At 36.7% G+C, this 16214-nt stretch overlaps 2 long non-coding RNA genes across 2 annotated transcripts; one reads left to right on the top strand and one right to left on the bottom strand.

Moving 5' to 3' along the window:
• Positions 1 to 518: 518 nt before the first annotated feature.
• On the top strand, positions 519 to 10469 carry LOC135295999 (uncharacterized). Its single transcript, XR_010358042.1, has 4 exons — positions 519 to 694; positions 906 to 2701; positions 3828 to 3926; positions 8232 to 10469. It is a non-coding gene; the product is annotated as an uncharacterized LOC135295999 (long non-coding RNA).
• Positions 3593 to 15715, bottom strand: LOC135296000 (uncharacterized). The gene is made up of 2 exons (XR_010358043.1): positions 15404 to 15715; positions 3593 to 3880 (listed from the first exon to the last, which is right to left on the bottom strand). It is a non-coding gene; the product is annotated as an uncharacterized LOC135296000 (long non-coding RNA).
• Between the last annotated feature and the right edge of the window lie 499 nt (positions 15716 to 16214).

Below are 16214 nucleotides of genomic sequence, written 5' to 3'. Positions count from 1 at the left end.
TCCTGGGACAGATATTTTATTATAATAGATTAAAAAATTCTGGGGTTTAAGATAAACTGTTCTGCGTCCTCTGACAGGCTGTTGTTTGCCTCTGGTCTCCATCCTGCATCCATATATAGAGATAATTTCATACCCTCTCCAGGGGCAGTTGTCTCCTGACATCTGTCAGTTGTCACACCATTGGTTAGGTACCAATTCTTGTTCTGCATCACAAATGTTCTACAATTGTTAAGAACTAACTTGCACTAACCTGCATAATTATTTCAGAACCTCTACACAGTATTTCTTCACTTATTATGAGCTGGTGTCACCAACACACAGGCCCTTTGATGAGTTACACCTATACTTAAAATATTTTTCTCCTTCCCATTGTCCCATATATCTTCGCTTTTGTTTTCCAAGCCATACAATTAAGACAAGGAGAAGATAATTCACATTTTGCAAGCCATGCAATCAAATATGATTTGTTTGCATTCACCTCCTAGCCTCTCTTTTTTTTTTTTTCCTAGCTGACAGCATCCTCCTGACAACATTATCCTGAGGAACATTGTCAGGTGCTGTAAATCAGGTATAAAAGGCCAGAAAGAATGTATTAAATGAAACAGAGAACTGAATGACACAGAGAAAATTGCTAAAAAGGTTTTTTTTATTTCCTCCTATTTTTTTTTTCTGAAAATTCTGGACATTAGAAAAAGTAAGTGCCAGAATTTTCAAATTATTTGCTGTATGTGAGCTTGACAGTTCCAAACTGCAAGCCAAGAAGTTGGTCACTATCAAAATTGCACCTTAATCCTTCTTTCTGAGTCGGTTTTGAATATGGTCTTTATTACTTTCTCTTAGTGTGATATGTCTATACATGGTTCTGTATGACACATATTATGTTGTGGTATTATTCTTGTGTGCAGGGCCTGATCAAGCTTGCCATAAGCAGAACTTGGATTGCAGCCTGTTGAAAATTTCCAGTACAGAAATGGAGCTGTTCAAGCTGGGGAGAAAGTAGATGCTTAATAGAGCAGAAATGAAGATACAAGAGAGTCCTTTGAACCACCTGACCATGTGCTCCTCACAATGTGTGTGGTGTGGCATTTTGCAGCTCTGACATCCCTTTAAAACTAGATGGCTCTTTAGGAAGGTTCATGAGGTTTAGGAAGTCCACTTCAAAATCTATTGAACGAACATTTTAAGTCAAAATATCAAATGTGAATGTGATATTACTACAAATATGTAATGTGAATTAAGGTATTGAGATGATAATTAAAAAAAAGAGAGAGAAGCTAAAAAATAGGTCTATACAATAAAATGTAGGTGAATTATATATAGAATATATTTCTATACCAAAAGCTGTATTCCGTAAAATGTTTGTAATGTGAATTCCTAAACTTGAATGTACGTGAGCTCTCAAAGTACCTCACTGAGTATGTTGAAAGGCCACTTGGCATCTGTAGTTTTCCATCTAGCTACACTCAGTCATCCCACTGTGTAGTAGGGCAGAGACTGAGAAATTAAGCAGAGTGACACCTTGCCTGCTGAAGACTCTGTATTGGGTAAGTACTAAGATTCACTGCAGCACAAAAACTTCAGTGTCATCCACTTTTATCAGAACAATTTGTTCTATGAGAAGCAGAGCTAGTGGTGCCTGACAGCCTGTATGTGCACAGGAGATGTCCCCTGTGTACTCTGTATTCCTCATGCTGTAATTCTAATGACAAACTCCTTCCTATAATTTTTGCTAATAATTTACCTGTCTCTTCCTTATCTGCTGCTTACCTTCTTCGGCTTGCTGCCTGATTATTTGGCATATACCACAGCTGCTTTGGAATCACAAGGTCCTCACTGATGGGTCAGGTTCTGCCAGCCTCAGTAGCAATTTCTTTAAGCAAAGAAATTGGCAGAGGTGATTTGTAGTAGTCAGCATGGATATACAAAAGGGAAATCATGCTTAACCAAACTGATCTCTCTCTATGTTGATATGTTTGTGTTGGTGGAGGACAGGAGAGAAATTGATTTACCTCCACTGTATTAAGGCTTTGACACTTCCCTCAACATTGTTCAGAGAATCTGTTCAAATGCAACTTAGGAAAGTGAGCAGTGAGGTGCACTCAGCTTTACTTTAAGGGTTGTGATCAACAGCATCAAATTCAGCTGGAATCTGGGCACTAGAGGTGCACCTGAGGGGTTAGCAGTGGAGCCAATACTATTTAAGAGCTTCATTAATAATTTTATTACAAACCTCAGCAGTTTTGCAAGTGATACAAAACTCTGAGAATCTGATGATACACAGGAGGGTTTTGCTGCTCTTTAGAGGGACCTTGCCAAGCTGGAGGACTTGATGAATAGGAATCTCATGAAATAATAAAAAGAAATAGCTCCAGGTACTAGGGCAAGCTGGAGACCAAGCTGTTGGAAAATGTTTACAGAAAAGGAGGATTGTGGTAGTCAAAATGGTGACCAAGGGTCAGCAGTGTGATCTCATGGCAAAGGTGGTCAACAGCATCTTCAGCTGCCTGAGGAAGATTGTCATGAACAGCCTAGAGAGGTTACAGCTGTGGCACTCAGTCTGGGGTGTTGTTTAAATCCCTCTTTAGAACTGGCCTGCAGCTCATCTATCCTAGTGAGCTGAGCAGAGCTGGGCCAGAGCTGGGCTAGCTGGCAGAGGCAGGCCACAGCCATGTGGCTAAATTCTTTTAACCTCCTGAAAAAGGTATGCTGCATGCAGGATTTCTCTTAAGAATGGTTCCTTGCCCAACTTAAACCACAATCTTTCCAGAAACCATTTGGGATACTGTGATTTGCCCACAGACAATGCTGTGTGTTGTAATAATTAACAGTCCAGATGGTTGGCACTATTTACTGCAAGGGTACTGCAGTGGAACAGATGTAGTCTCAAATAAAGTATTTTATGTAATATGTAATTTCATATATGTATTTCAAGACCAATTACATATGTAATTTCAAGACCAAAACCTAAACCAATCACAAGAATCTCCCTTAACCTAAAAGGGACAGTGGTAGAAAAATCTCGTTTTAGGTTATCCTGTTCTCACTACTGACTGTGGTGCAATTTAGGGTGATTTAGAGTGATTATCTGAGATCAGAAAACTAGTTGTGGCCTGTTAATCAGGGAAGAATCACATGCTTGGGGGCAGATTGTCACAGAATATTAAGGTGTCAGAGATGTGATAGATGATTTGTGAGAGCTAAAGAACAGACAGATCCCTTATATCTCCCCAGTCTCTTATAATCATTGCTGAGGAACAGCTTCTAGTGAATTGTATCTTGGGCTGAGCATGAATCAGAAGTAAAAACATATCATGGATCACAATTAATCAGTGTTTCATTCAGAAACTACACAGCAAGAAAATAATATGACTTCAATCAAATTTGATTAATTGCAGGCCCATAAAATAAGTCATGTGAATGAGTCTGTTAGACTTGCATAAGCAGTGACAGAAAATGTCATTTGTGTTGGTCTGCCTCAAATTCCATGAGTGAATAAGGATTGTCTGGAAATGTAGGGGGGATTATAACTGACAGGGGATTAATTTCAGTTCTCTTGATAAAAAGCCCAAACAAAACCAACGACAAACTCATCTTCATATGTCACATGTTCATTTTATTAAGCAGAAAGGATGATCCATGAATATCTGAACAGGTTGTATTTACAAACAACTTCCTGTAAAGGCAATTTGTCCACAGGTGCAGAGAACTGATCCTGTTTTGTTGGGAAACAGGTTTAGAATATTTCCAGGGACCCCATGGTAAGTAAATGTTATGGTAGAAATGACTGTATAAATACAAATAATTCATTATTTGTTCCAACTCTCAAGGAACAGCATTGCGATTTCCAGCAGTGGATCCAGATTCTCCATTGAAGAGTTATCTGAAAACATGACAGAACAGTTACTGATAGCTAAACTCACTCCTAGGTATGAAAAGTTTGTCACTTGCACATTATTTAATTTAAAATTTTATTGTTATCTGATGTTAGAATAATGACAGTTCTACTTTTCTATCAGTATATCAAGTTTGAAAAAAGTTCACTTATTCAAAATGACTTTTGCAGCTTGTCAGGAAGAGAATTTGAAGTAAATTCTTGTCTAAAGCAATTAAATGAAATTTGGAGTGATACCATATGCGAATGTGATTTTTTCCCTATTAATTAGCATCTTTAATTACTTTGATCAGAGACTTTATTATACCACTTCTGGGAAGACATGCAAATAGGGAAAAAAAAAACAAAACCAAACCAGATTTGAACAGGCCAGTTATTCTCATATCAAAAGCCTTTTTTTTTCCCTTGTTTGTTTTATAGCATTGAATAAAAGCTTTATTTGATCCAGATCTAAACTCCTATGGAAGTAGATTTCATGCCTGAACCATACTGAATCTGGAATACATATTTTGAATGTATTTTAATGTTGTTTTATTATTTCTCATAGCAAGAACAGAACATCAAAGCATCTTAGAACTTGTGGGTTCCAGTGGAGGCAGCAGCCCTGTGAGGGAGATGGAGTATTAAGGTTTTGTGATCTATATTTAGTTTCTGCCAGACAAAGTTTTCTTGTGAAACCTCATATTAGCTACTTAATATTTCTTCATTTTGCGTCCTATGTAGAAGGATAATAGCCTTCTCTCTCCCCTTCATCTGACTTGCTTTGTCAGAATAAAGTGGCAAGCACGGCACATTTGCACAGGGGTTTGTGCAGTGGCTCAGAGCACTCTTGTGTGGAGCAAAAGGGCAGGGCAGAGAGGTCTTTACAACATTGCAGACAAATGGCAAACAGGGCAGGAAGCTAAACCGACAACTATTTCATTAATGTGCTAATGATACCTTAGTGAGGGCCTAAATTACCTTAATTTTTATATGTACAGTTGTGCATCTCATGTAAAATCTTAGCATGGATTAGTTATATGTGCACACAAGACAGCAGCCTTCCAAAAGCTGTACTTAAATCCATCTGTAGATGTGTCTGTGTGGTTAATATTCTTTATTAGGATAGGAGGAAAAAAGAGATCTGTGTTCTAGGATATTAGGGGGAAAAAAAAAAGGATGAAACCCATAATTCTGCTGTTTTGTATAGACCTTCATAATACTGAAAACAGTACCATATTTTTATTTCAAATGGGTTCTTATTCTCTTCAGTCGCTGTTATAAAACTTGTGTTATCCGTGTCATCCAAAATTTTATTTTTCTTTTAAACCTTTGGCTCCTGTTTATCCATCTTGCAAAGGTCTGTAGTCTTTGTCTGCATTTTGATGAGGTGATCTGTGGACACTTGAAAATTTGCTGAATCCAGTCAGCAGTAATGAGAAGGCTTTAATAGTACCCTGCTGCAGCCCAGCTATCTAAATGCTATGGAATTTAATATTTACGGGGATTATGACATTAGACCAGATGCAAACCTGTTGTTTCTCTGTTGTGATCACATCAGTCAAGTTTCCCTTTGCTTTTCTTCTGAGACAACCCAAAGGATTACTTTACTTTATATGCTTTAGCAAAGGCTAAAGCATATAAATGAGATATTTTTCTTAATTTGCATGTCAAGACGCAAATATGTGGTTATGATATGAAGGAGAAAATGTAAACTGCATTTTAGTTTGGGGTGAAATTGTATAGCAAGCACAAATGCTAATTCCCTGAATACCAAATATCAGCACAATGGCTTAAAAGTTTGGGAATGTTTTCTTCACATGCAATGTTTTTTATTATACATGATTAGCTGGAACAAAACAGCTGTCTCTGCCAAGCACCAACTGTGTACCATTATATTGAATTTCACCAACCATCCTTCGGTCATTAATTCTGAAATGTTCTGATTGTGCTTCTGAACTACCAGATAGCAGATTTTGGTCTAGGTTATGGTGAAAAAAATGAATCTTAGTAAGCAGAAGACTTGTAACTAGGGTTTGAGACCTTAAACTTTGACTTTCTTTGTTTTGATTGCCCATTAGCTGGAAGGGATACTGAGATAGGTACAGAAGCAGACATTACATTAAAAAAAAAGAAAAAAATATATATTTCAGTCAGTGGTTTTCAATCTTTTCTAGCTTTCTGGCAACATCACCTGAGGAGGAATATGCTGCCTCTGCATATCTGACCTTGTTCTGCATAAATATATTTCAGCTTTACCAGCAACAGCTTCTGTTGGCCTCTGGTGTTGGAGGATCATGCAGAGTACATATTGTCAACAAACTATATTTAGAGCCATTGATAAATGTGAATTTGTTTTAGGCTCATCTAGCACTTTGCCTTTTGTATACATGAGTACACAAACCCTGTTTTATTATACACTAGCAAAAAAAAAGCTGCAGGCTAATCACATTATTTTCAAAAATCAAGTCAATGATGAGCAAAATTCAAATACTCTTTTTGTATAGCCTGGGAGAGCAAAAGGTGAAGTGTTCAAAGTAAAGCTCAAACAGCTGTAATTAAAATCAAGTGTTAATTCCTTCTTGCTTTGTAGTCTGCCTTCTTCAAATATTTTATAACATATGCATGTTTTCCCAGAGGTTTTTTTTCATTTGTATTCAACGCAGTATTTATTTTCTGCACTGACTTTGTATGCAAAAAATTACCACAATGTGTTTTTTCTCCATTGTTTTTCTGTTTACATCTTCAATGCAAGTATTATCTCTGAACAGTGCTTAGAGTGCTAGATGCCTTCAGCTATGCTTAAGTAGGTTGTACCTGGCCACATGTGTAAGTATTTTCCTGAAAGGGGAAATATGTTGAATGAAATATGTTGGATATTATAAACTGCAAAATTGCTGTAGAAACAGGGAGTATTGACAATACTTTAAATATAGTAATAAATTCCCTTCTGAAAAACCCCACCTTACATATCCTGAATTTTTCTACAAAATACCAAATTTAAAGCTGAACATTTTTGCTATTTTTATTCACTGCAGACAAACCTAATGTTGTACATGGCAGACTGTGGCTACAGAAGAGTTTAAATGAGGCCAAATCTCATTTCATGTTTACAGTTCAACTGGGCAATCAAGCTAAGGCCTCATTTCACTTTGGAAAAATGTCATGGGACATGTAGGGCTTCAAGTAGCCAAGATCTTAATTGTGGAGGTCTTCCAAAGTATTTGCTGTCCTTCTGCTGCAGTAGCTGCAGCTTCTGGGATGAAAGCACATTTCACTTAACACTGGTAATTGGCACTGTCTCAGTGGAAATGGCAGCATCCATCCAAGGAAGAAGAAGCAGTTTATTAGTGGAGAAACCCCAACACTGCTCACACTCAGAGCAGTCAGACTCAAAGGAAGATAAAAAGGGGCTAAGCAAAACTCCTTGCTGCATGGAAAATTATTTGATCAATACATTTTAAATTTTAATGTAATATCCAACAGCCATGTGGATAATAAAAATATCTGTGATACCCAGTGCACTCAGGCAGTTAATTTAATTCTTGGATCATTCAATTAGCTGTCAGAATTACATAACACCCTCTTATTCCACTTAGAATTGTGTAATTAATAGTTTATGTGTATATTTATAGTCTTCACCTCTGTATATAAAAATAATTTAATGTATTTATACAGAAATATATTAAAAGTTTAGGTGTTCATTTTTAACCTTAATCAAAGTGTAAGTATTACAAATCAGTGTGCACCCCTCTATTCAAATTTGGCTGTGCAAAACAATCTAATTGAATCAGAAATCTTTGCCTCTCTTGCATTTAATGACTGTCAGCAGTTTCATTTCATCAGCAGACTGTGAACATTGTTTATCAGATTTAAAGCCTTAGAAAACTGTATCTGAATCTCAAAAGGATTATAAAGATAAGAAAAGTTAGTCTTCCAGGATTAAAATTCCATGATGAGACCTTCATTTATCCTTTCTTTCATAGGTTTGGGGTCTTTTAATTTTGTAGTTTTTCATATTCAGTAAATTGATTTTTCTGATGATAGCACATGAAAATCAACATGTCAACATCAGAAGGGATTGCCTAAAATAGGAGGTCAAATGATCCTCTTGATTTTGATATGAATGGTAATAAAGAAAAGAACAGAGTTCTTTATGAGAAAATAGGAGCTTAATTTAGATGTTTCTGCCTGCCTGCTCAAGGTCAAGAGCAAACCTGAAGGATTTCTGATTTAGTTTTTTATACCTAAAAAAGTATGTGGTCACTTGAATTTTTTGGCCATCGGCATATGTAATCTGTAAAACAAATATCCAGATGCATCTCCAGGGTCCTCATGGTTTCTGCTGCTTTTCCTCTAGGCATATGGGGACAGAAACAAGTGTGACACCTAGGGGAATGCTCCCTCCTCCAAGCCTCTTGTCAGACACATTTTTCTGTGGAAAATCAAGCGGAACATTGTCACTTGGAAGTACAGGCTGAAGCAGGACAGTTTCATTACCTTTGGCAAAACATATAAAGATGCCCTAGAATGTAACTGCTATTGTTGATGCTTTTGACACTTCAGTTTTCAACAAGGAGGAAAAGGGATTTTTTTGAAACAAGTAGATTAATGTATGTATATGCAGATGTTGGAAATCCTATTCTTATTAGAAGAAAATTTTGCTGGTCAAAACAGAAAGAGTAAGTAATTTAGGAAGTTTGAGTCTTTTTCTAGAAATGCTTTTAGTTGTGGTCACTTGCAAGGTTGTGTTGCACCTCTACAGAGTGTTAAGAAGCATTAAGTAAATAAATAAATAAATGGAATCATAGAATTAATCAGGTGGGAAGAGGCCTCTAGAGATAGTCCAGCCCAACCCCCCTGTACAGGATATAAGTATTCAGTGCTCTAACTACTAAAATGTATCTAGAATGGGAAATTTTGAATGAATGTATATACAAAGTAGGACATCCACTTTGCCAGGCTGTGTTTTATGAGGCAACAATTAAAAAGTAATCCACGGGTTTTGTCTGTTGCCACTGCTGTACCTGTTTAAATAAAGGCATCTTATTTCTCACGCTCAGTTCTGTAAGTCTGAGACTTCCATGACAAATTGTTCACTCTCTGATCAGAGAAGTGCTTAAAAATGTAGACTGTTTCTGTAGTCCTTTTCTTTCTGATTCTATCTTCATAATGTGCATTATGCAGTTATTCACAGTCAATATACTAAATTCTTTTCAGTCATTTTTTTGCCAGATCTGAAATTGCACTTCCAATCCTATGACTTGCCTTATCAGTTATAGGTATGTAAAATAAAATAATATGATCAGTTGGATTTGCTTCGACATAACAAAGTAATTATTATTTTACTACATTCATCATAGCCCCTGTTATTTCTGCCACCTTTTTACTGAAAATGAATGCTAGACCTCATGTTGGTATCTTTTCTGAGATTATAAATTGTACTTTTTCCAGCCTGATAACAACCACAAGAGGGTTATTACATATATGTCAGATTAACTATTCAACTTACTTAGTCACAGGGTGACCTCTTTGATTTTAATACAAATGTCAAAACATTACACATTTTCAACATAAAAAATCTTTACTGAAAGAGAAGAGAAAATATTTATATGTGTTTTATTTAGGCAGCAAGTCCCAACAGAGAGATCTTGTTATCTCATACAGCATCAAGTCCTTGGTTTCTCTCTCAGCCCCTGCAGTGATTAAACTGGAGGTGCACAGTTGGTTGGGAAGAAGCACGACTGAGCAGATTACCTGAACTCACCAAAGACTTATTCCATATCACATAACATCCTAACAAGCAATAAAAGGGAAAAGAGAGAAGTTTAGGATTATTAGATATCTTTTGCTCAGGAACTGTCCATGCAAGAGTCTACCCATAGGTGAGTGCCTTTTCTGCTCACTCTTTTTTTTTCTTTGATTCCTCTTACCCTGCACTTATTAAACAATTTTTCTTTTTGTTTTTTTCTTTTAAACCTTCCAACACTTCTTTCTTTTGGTCTTTCTTTTCTCTTCCCCTGTCAGTGGGGCTGATGGAGGGGAAGTGAGCAAGCAGCTCAAGCAGCTCAGCTGACCACCAGGGTTAACCCTAACAACTATTTATAATTGTCACACAGAAATAAATATAATCTCAAACCATCAGTACTATCAATAAAAAGCTCACTAACTACAGCAATCATTTGGAAAAACACATGGTTCCAAATATCTGCAGACATTATATTCATTTTCACTAACTGGAGGCCAGATCTCTCTATAATCCACTTATTCATTTGATCAATCCCATACTGATATTTCATGAATGTTGCATAAGATGAACTGTATGTCTGTGATGTTTGCAATAATAACACTCTGAAAGTTAACAGAAATCTTATTAAAGATGCAATAAGATGTTTTTGCATATTTTCTGAATGTAATGCAGAACAATTAATTTATGTTTTATATCTATATATGTGAAAATTATGTCTTCTTGAAAAATCTCTTAATGTTCAAGAAAAAATTAGTTTCAGTGAGGTCCTTGTGTCTTTAATATATTTGGCATACTTCCTCTTTGGTTGTTCTTATCTAGTGCTTTGAAGAATAGGTTTTTGATTAAATTGGTCCCTCTTAATAAAATCTGAGATCATATACAGAAAACCAAGAAAGTAAGAAATAACTGTTTATTATTAGAAAAAAAAGTGGTGAAAGACAAGATAATGAATCAATTTCCTGTGAAAATTTGAAATTGTGGGTCTTCTAGCTCTGCATGGGTGTTGCCAGAGCTGGACACACGCTTTACAGCTGTCTGGACAGAGCTGTGATAATTGTTGTTGTTGTTCCTTGTTTAGAGCAGAGCATTGAGCACATCTTACAATCACTGGGCCAGTGACAATGCAAAACATCGTGGATGGGGGTCAAAAGAAAGAGCAATATTTCAGACCCAACTGCATATTTGCCAAAGTTGTATCATTTTGAATTTCATTTAATTCCAAGTTTGTGTTGGGAATGCCTGTCTCCCTCCCTGAGGAAACTTGTCTGTTGTAGTTAATAGTTTCCACACACTGCTTGCATATCAACAGGAAAGTAAAGGAGTTCACTTTTTTTTTTCCTCCAAGACCTCTAAGAATTGGATAAAGCATTGAATTTGGTGAGATCTGGCATTAATTATGCTAGTTCAAGGCTTGAGTCAATTAGTCAATCTGCTAAAAGGTTTCCTTTTGAGTCAATGAAGGGAAAAAATAAATAAAATAGTGCACAGGAAGGTTCCTCCCATAGTGAGAAATGTCTGTCCCACAAGATGAACAGCCCTCCAGCAGTGCCTCATTACCTCCGTGGGCAAGGGAAAGATCTATCATGCCTTGCTTTAACAGGATGCTAACATTTACTCACTTATCTTTCAGTGAGAGAAAGACCATAGGAGTTTCTGCCTCTCCTAGGCAGCTGACTGGTTGATTAAGTACCTAATTATGTTTGAAGTTCTGCTCCTTGGGTCTTGGAGTGTCTACAGGTAAAACATTTCTGGAAAAAAAAAAATAAAATTCCAATACTGCATCAAGGAAGTACTGTTTTCTGTCAATTTATAAACTTATTATCAGGCATGAATAATTAACTTAAGACTGCTTTTTTTTCTCAAAGAACTACGAATTGGTATTGTTGACTTAAAAAGTAAACAAAATATATGCACCTTATAGATGGATATATATGCACAAACACTCTCAACATCAGTAGCAACAGATGTCACATTACCTCAGGCAGCTGATTCTAAACCTAGAGAATTGTGCCATCAATTTCAAGGGAACCCTTCAAGCTCTGCCTTATGGCAGATATGGGGGCTTTTTTGGCTGGATCTAGATATTGTGTAGAGAATCAAGGTCTTATATAGGATGTTTATATAGGATGTTATGCATTTCAGAGAAGGAGGCAAAATGAAGAGGGACTGTTGATGTTTATCTGGCTTCATATGCAGCTTTATAATTTTGGCATTATGAAGAGTGAGATCATTTTTACTCCTTTAATGCTTTTATATATTAATAAAATACAGTTTCTGTGATGATATTTTATGAGAAGGGACAAACAAACTTGATATTTTCCTAAAATTACTTGTAATTCAGCATGCATCAGAACTGCAGAATGGTAACTCTCCCAAACATGGAAGAAGATCCTCCTTTTCTGGCAATAGTGTATAGTTAGAAGTGCCCATGTATTGTATTTGCCAGGCTCCCAGATGAAGGAAGGAATGATGAATCTGACTCCGTGTTCTCAGAAGGCTAATTTATTATTTTATGATACTATATTATATTAAAGAATACTAAACTAAAAGGATACTTACAGAATGCTAAAAATATAATAATGAAAACTCATGACTGTCTCCAGAGTCCTGACACAGCTTGGCACTAATTGGCCATTGAGTCAAAACAACTCACAGCAAAAACCAATGAAACAACCACCTGTTGGTAAACAATCTCCAACCACATTCCAAATGGGAAAAATACAGGAGAAGCAGGTGAGATAATTATTGTTTTCATTTTTTCTCTGAGGTTTCTCAGGAGAAAAATCCTGGGCAAAGGGATTTTTCAGAAAATATGAATGTGACACCCATGTTCCAAAGAAAGAATTTATACTATCATGTTTCTGTCAAACACCAATTGACAAATATGATTGAACAGAGTAGAGCAGAATAGATCAGTCTAGAGTATTTTGTACGTGGCCTACAGCAATCATCCAGTCCAACTGGACCTCTCCAAGGCTGACCAAAAGTTAAAGCATATCCTTAAGGACTTAAACACTGACAGGTCTGGAGCTCTGGTGACCTCTATAGGAAGCCTGGTCCAGTGTTTGCACACCCTCTTAGGAAAGAAATGTTTCCTCAATAGGAAAAATCTCAGTCTAAACCTGTCCTGGTGCAGCACTGAGCCATTCCCACTCATCCTGTCACTGGGAACAAGGGACAAGAGACAAGAGCTCATCACTGCCCTGTCCATCTCCCCTTCCCAGGAAGCTGCACAGAGCAATGAGGCTGCCCTTGGTTCCTTTCCTCCAGATTGGCCAAGCCCAGAGCCCTCTGCTGCTCCTCCCAGGACATCCCTTCCAGCCCCTCATCAGCTCCGTTGCTCTCCTCTGGGGGCATTCAAGCACTTTAGTATTTTACCTAAGTTGTGAGAGCCAGAACTGCAGAGTGCTCAAGAAAAGGTCACACAAATACTGAATACAGGTAAAAAATCACCTCTTTTTCTCTTTTTACTGGTTGGTTATGCTGTGTTTGATGCACCTCAGAATGCAGTTGCAGACCTCCCAAGATGCCCAAAGCCTTGGGCAGACGATTGAGAGAAGTTCTGCTGTAACCTCTGTTTGCTGCTTCAGTACTCTGGGATGAATTCCATCAGGCCCTTGACTGATGCAACTCTTCCCTTACAATTTCAGCATCCACAAATTAAAAATCACTGTTCCTGTAATTGTGGTCCTTGGAGGACTGAGCAGCCCAAGTTTACCCGTATTATTAAAGACTGAGGTAAAAAAGACCCTATAAAATGCTTCAGGAAGCCTGAAAGTCTATCTTACATTTATCACATAATCTAGATCAACCAGGAGGAGCAACACGGACGTTGAAGAATAAAAAAAAGAGACACAGCTTCCCCTTTTTATTCACCGTGCAGATGTATGCTACAGCTTTTTAGCCTGAATTACTATTTAGAAGGCATTTATTTATGTACTATTTATAAAATAAATCTAAAAGTATGAACATTTGTTTTAAATGTTAAACTCTTTGCCTCATCCGGAAACCAATGACTGTCTTGCAAGGTGTTCGCAAAAGATAAAAATCCTTGAAAATAATTACATCTAGGAAGTAGAATTAGTACAAACTTTTCCAATTAAATGTAGAATTTTATATTGATTTTTTTTCGTAATAGTAACTGCAAAGGAGTCAATGCTCTAGCATTTACACTTATGCCAAATTCTAACAGTGATTATGGATTACCTAGGCATTACCCTTGAATTACCTCCTGTAGCATATGTTGCTTTGTTAATACAGAAAAAATAATTGCTAGTCTTAACCATTTTGCAAAATACATTATCTTCAAATGAAAATACTGCTTGCCCAATACTAATGTTTCCTGTTCTGCCTGAAAAGCTACATTTTTAGTCCTTTTCTTCACTTAACAGGCAACTTGTTTTCATTTAATTTATTTCCACTAATCTGTTGCTGCTAGGGATTAATTTTTGATTGATTGTTTTCTCACACTGACATGCAAGTTATCATGGGAAAAAATTCCACAGCAAGTAAAAGACATTTTAAGTAACCCTTTTTAATTAAAAGCAAGCTATTAATCAGTTATACTAAGTTTGGGAAGTTTTGTGGCTGTAATAGTAAAAGTGGAGAGAAATTTATCTCAATTCGTGTGTTTGGAGGTTATAGCAGTTTTTGTTGGTGGAAGATGTAAATCCTGCTGATTTGAACCAGCGTAGCCCTAGTTGAATGATTTTTTTTTTCCATTCAACTAATACCATACAAGTCCTAAGTGCAGGTATTCAAGTATTTGGAGAATACCTGCACAGTTCTGTAACACAGTTACAGAACAGTTGTCTAAAACTGAAAGGGAATGTGAAAAAAAAACCCAAACAAACACCAAAACCAAAACAAAACAAAGGAAATAGATATTTTTGAATAATTTATTGTCTTTTTTGTGTAGAAATTTTCAATTGCAACAGTATAAGGCATTTCTAGGGGAAATATCAGGTGGGCAGGAGGACGGAGAAGTCACTGTTGTTAGTTAAGAATTCTGTTTAGAGATCCTTATATTCTTTGAACAATCACCAACTGCTATTTTTGAGTTTTACCCTTTGGCTACCGTCTCCCTTTCCTGCCAGGAAAGTCCAGGCTCTGAATGAGCAATCTGCTGTCCTGCACTGGAAGATTGTCAGACACCCCAGGTGACTATTCCCAAAAATTAGTTTTTGGAATGCAGATTTGGTGACCTGGGAAAGTGAGCTACAAATTTAATAATTATCAGGTTAAATGTATGGAAGTTACAGGTAATCCTTTCACAGCCCAGATGCTTGATTTTTTTTTTCTTCTTATAGATAAAAGAATCACTATTCTTAGACCTAATTTTCCCCTGGTTTTATGCAGGTTTACAGTGTGTATTAGAGGGAATATATATTTTCCATTCTCACAGCTTCTGCCAGTGGTATAAAATAGGGTCTCAGAAAAAAAGTAGAGCTACTGCAACCTGATATATACAACAAGGGCTGTGAAACATTATCAGGTTTGATTTTTTGGGGGGAGGTTTCCTTTTGTTTTCAGATTCCTGTAGGGCTTACACTGCAAAAAGATGTGGATGAGCAGATAATCATATCAGTGTTTCATCTGTGCACTTCAAGTACTGCAGGAAGAATACAAGAGCAAACAACCTCACAAAATATGATAATGAATGCACTGCCTACCCTTCTCTGTCAGCTTTCTGATCTTGCAAGGCATAAACCTCCAAACACTCTTTTCAATATGCAGAGGGAACAAAAAGTCAATATAACCCACAAGTAAACAACCTTTCTTACCTCTCCTGTCAGATTTCCTCAAATATTTTCAGTGGGTGAGCTCCCAGGAGTTAGGTTAAGGGTAAGTATAATTGCTTCTTCTAGGAGAGAAAATACGACAAGGACTGTGTCTTTAAAATGAGACTTACATGGATCATATTTTCTTGGAACCTTACTGAAACAATAAAGCTTTTGTGGTTAATCTAAATTGTTCTTTAGCCTTCCAAAGTATTTGCAACGTCAGAATTTTTTGTTGTAATTTGTTTCACTCATTAAGCACCCATAGACCTGTCTTTGTCCAAGGGAATGGAATGTACTTTTAAATTTGAAATTATGAAATTACATTTTGCCCCCCAGCAGCATTTCTCATTTTTTGTCGTGTTTAATTTTGCAAGGTTTACCTGAGTGACTTGTTTTAAGGTCTTGACTGTCATGTCTAAGCAATCTGAGAGAATCGACTGAGTTTATAATTCTCTTGGTAAAATATTGATGCACAAACTCTCAAGGCAATTACAAACTCAGTTTTGCCAATCTAATATTTGATTCTTTCTCATGTTTTGTTAATAAACAAGAACCAGAAATAAGAAGAGAGAAACTGCAGCAGCTTTTATTATTCCACAGGCACATAATCTGCTTGGGGTAGCAGAAATTATTTACTCACTCTGAAATGTTTAGTACCAGGCCTTATGTGATGTGTGTCTCTCGTTTGGAGAGCAAACAGACCTCGTACTTATTCTGCTTTTGAACTCTGGTTTCAGGATAGTTTGGAACACTTGTGAGTTTACAGAAAATTATGGGTGTAACCTCCCTGTCACCTTCCACGGTTCTCTAA

Source organism: Passer domesticus, chromosome 3, assembly GCF_036417665.1.
Source record: "Passer domesticus isolate bPasDom1 chromosome 3, bPasDom1.hap1, whole genome shotgun sequence".
NCBI classification, from domain to species: domain Eukaryota; kingdom Metazoa; phylum Chordata; class Aves; order Passeriformes; family Passeridae; genus Passer; species Passer domesticus.
Note: the sequence above shows the minus strand (reverse complement) of the source record. Positions and strands in the feature narration are given on the sequence as shown.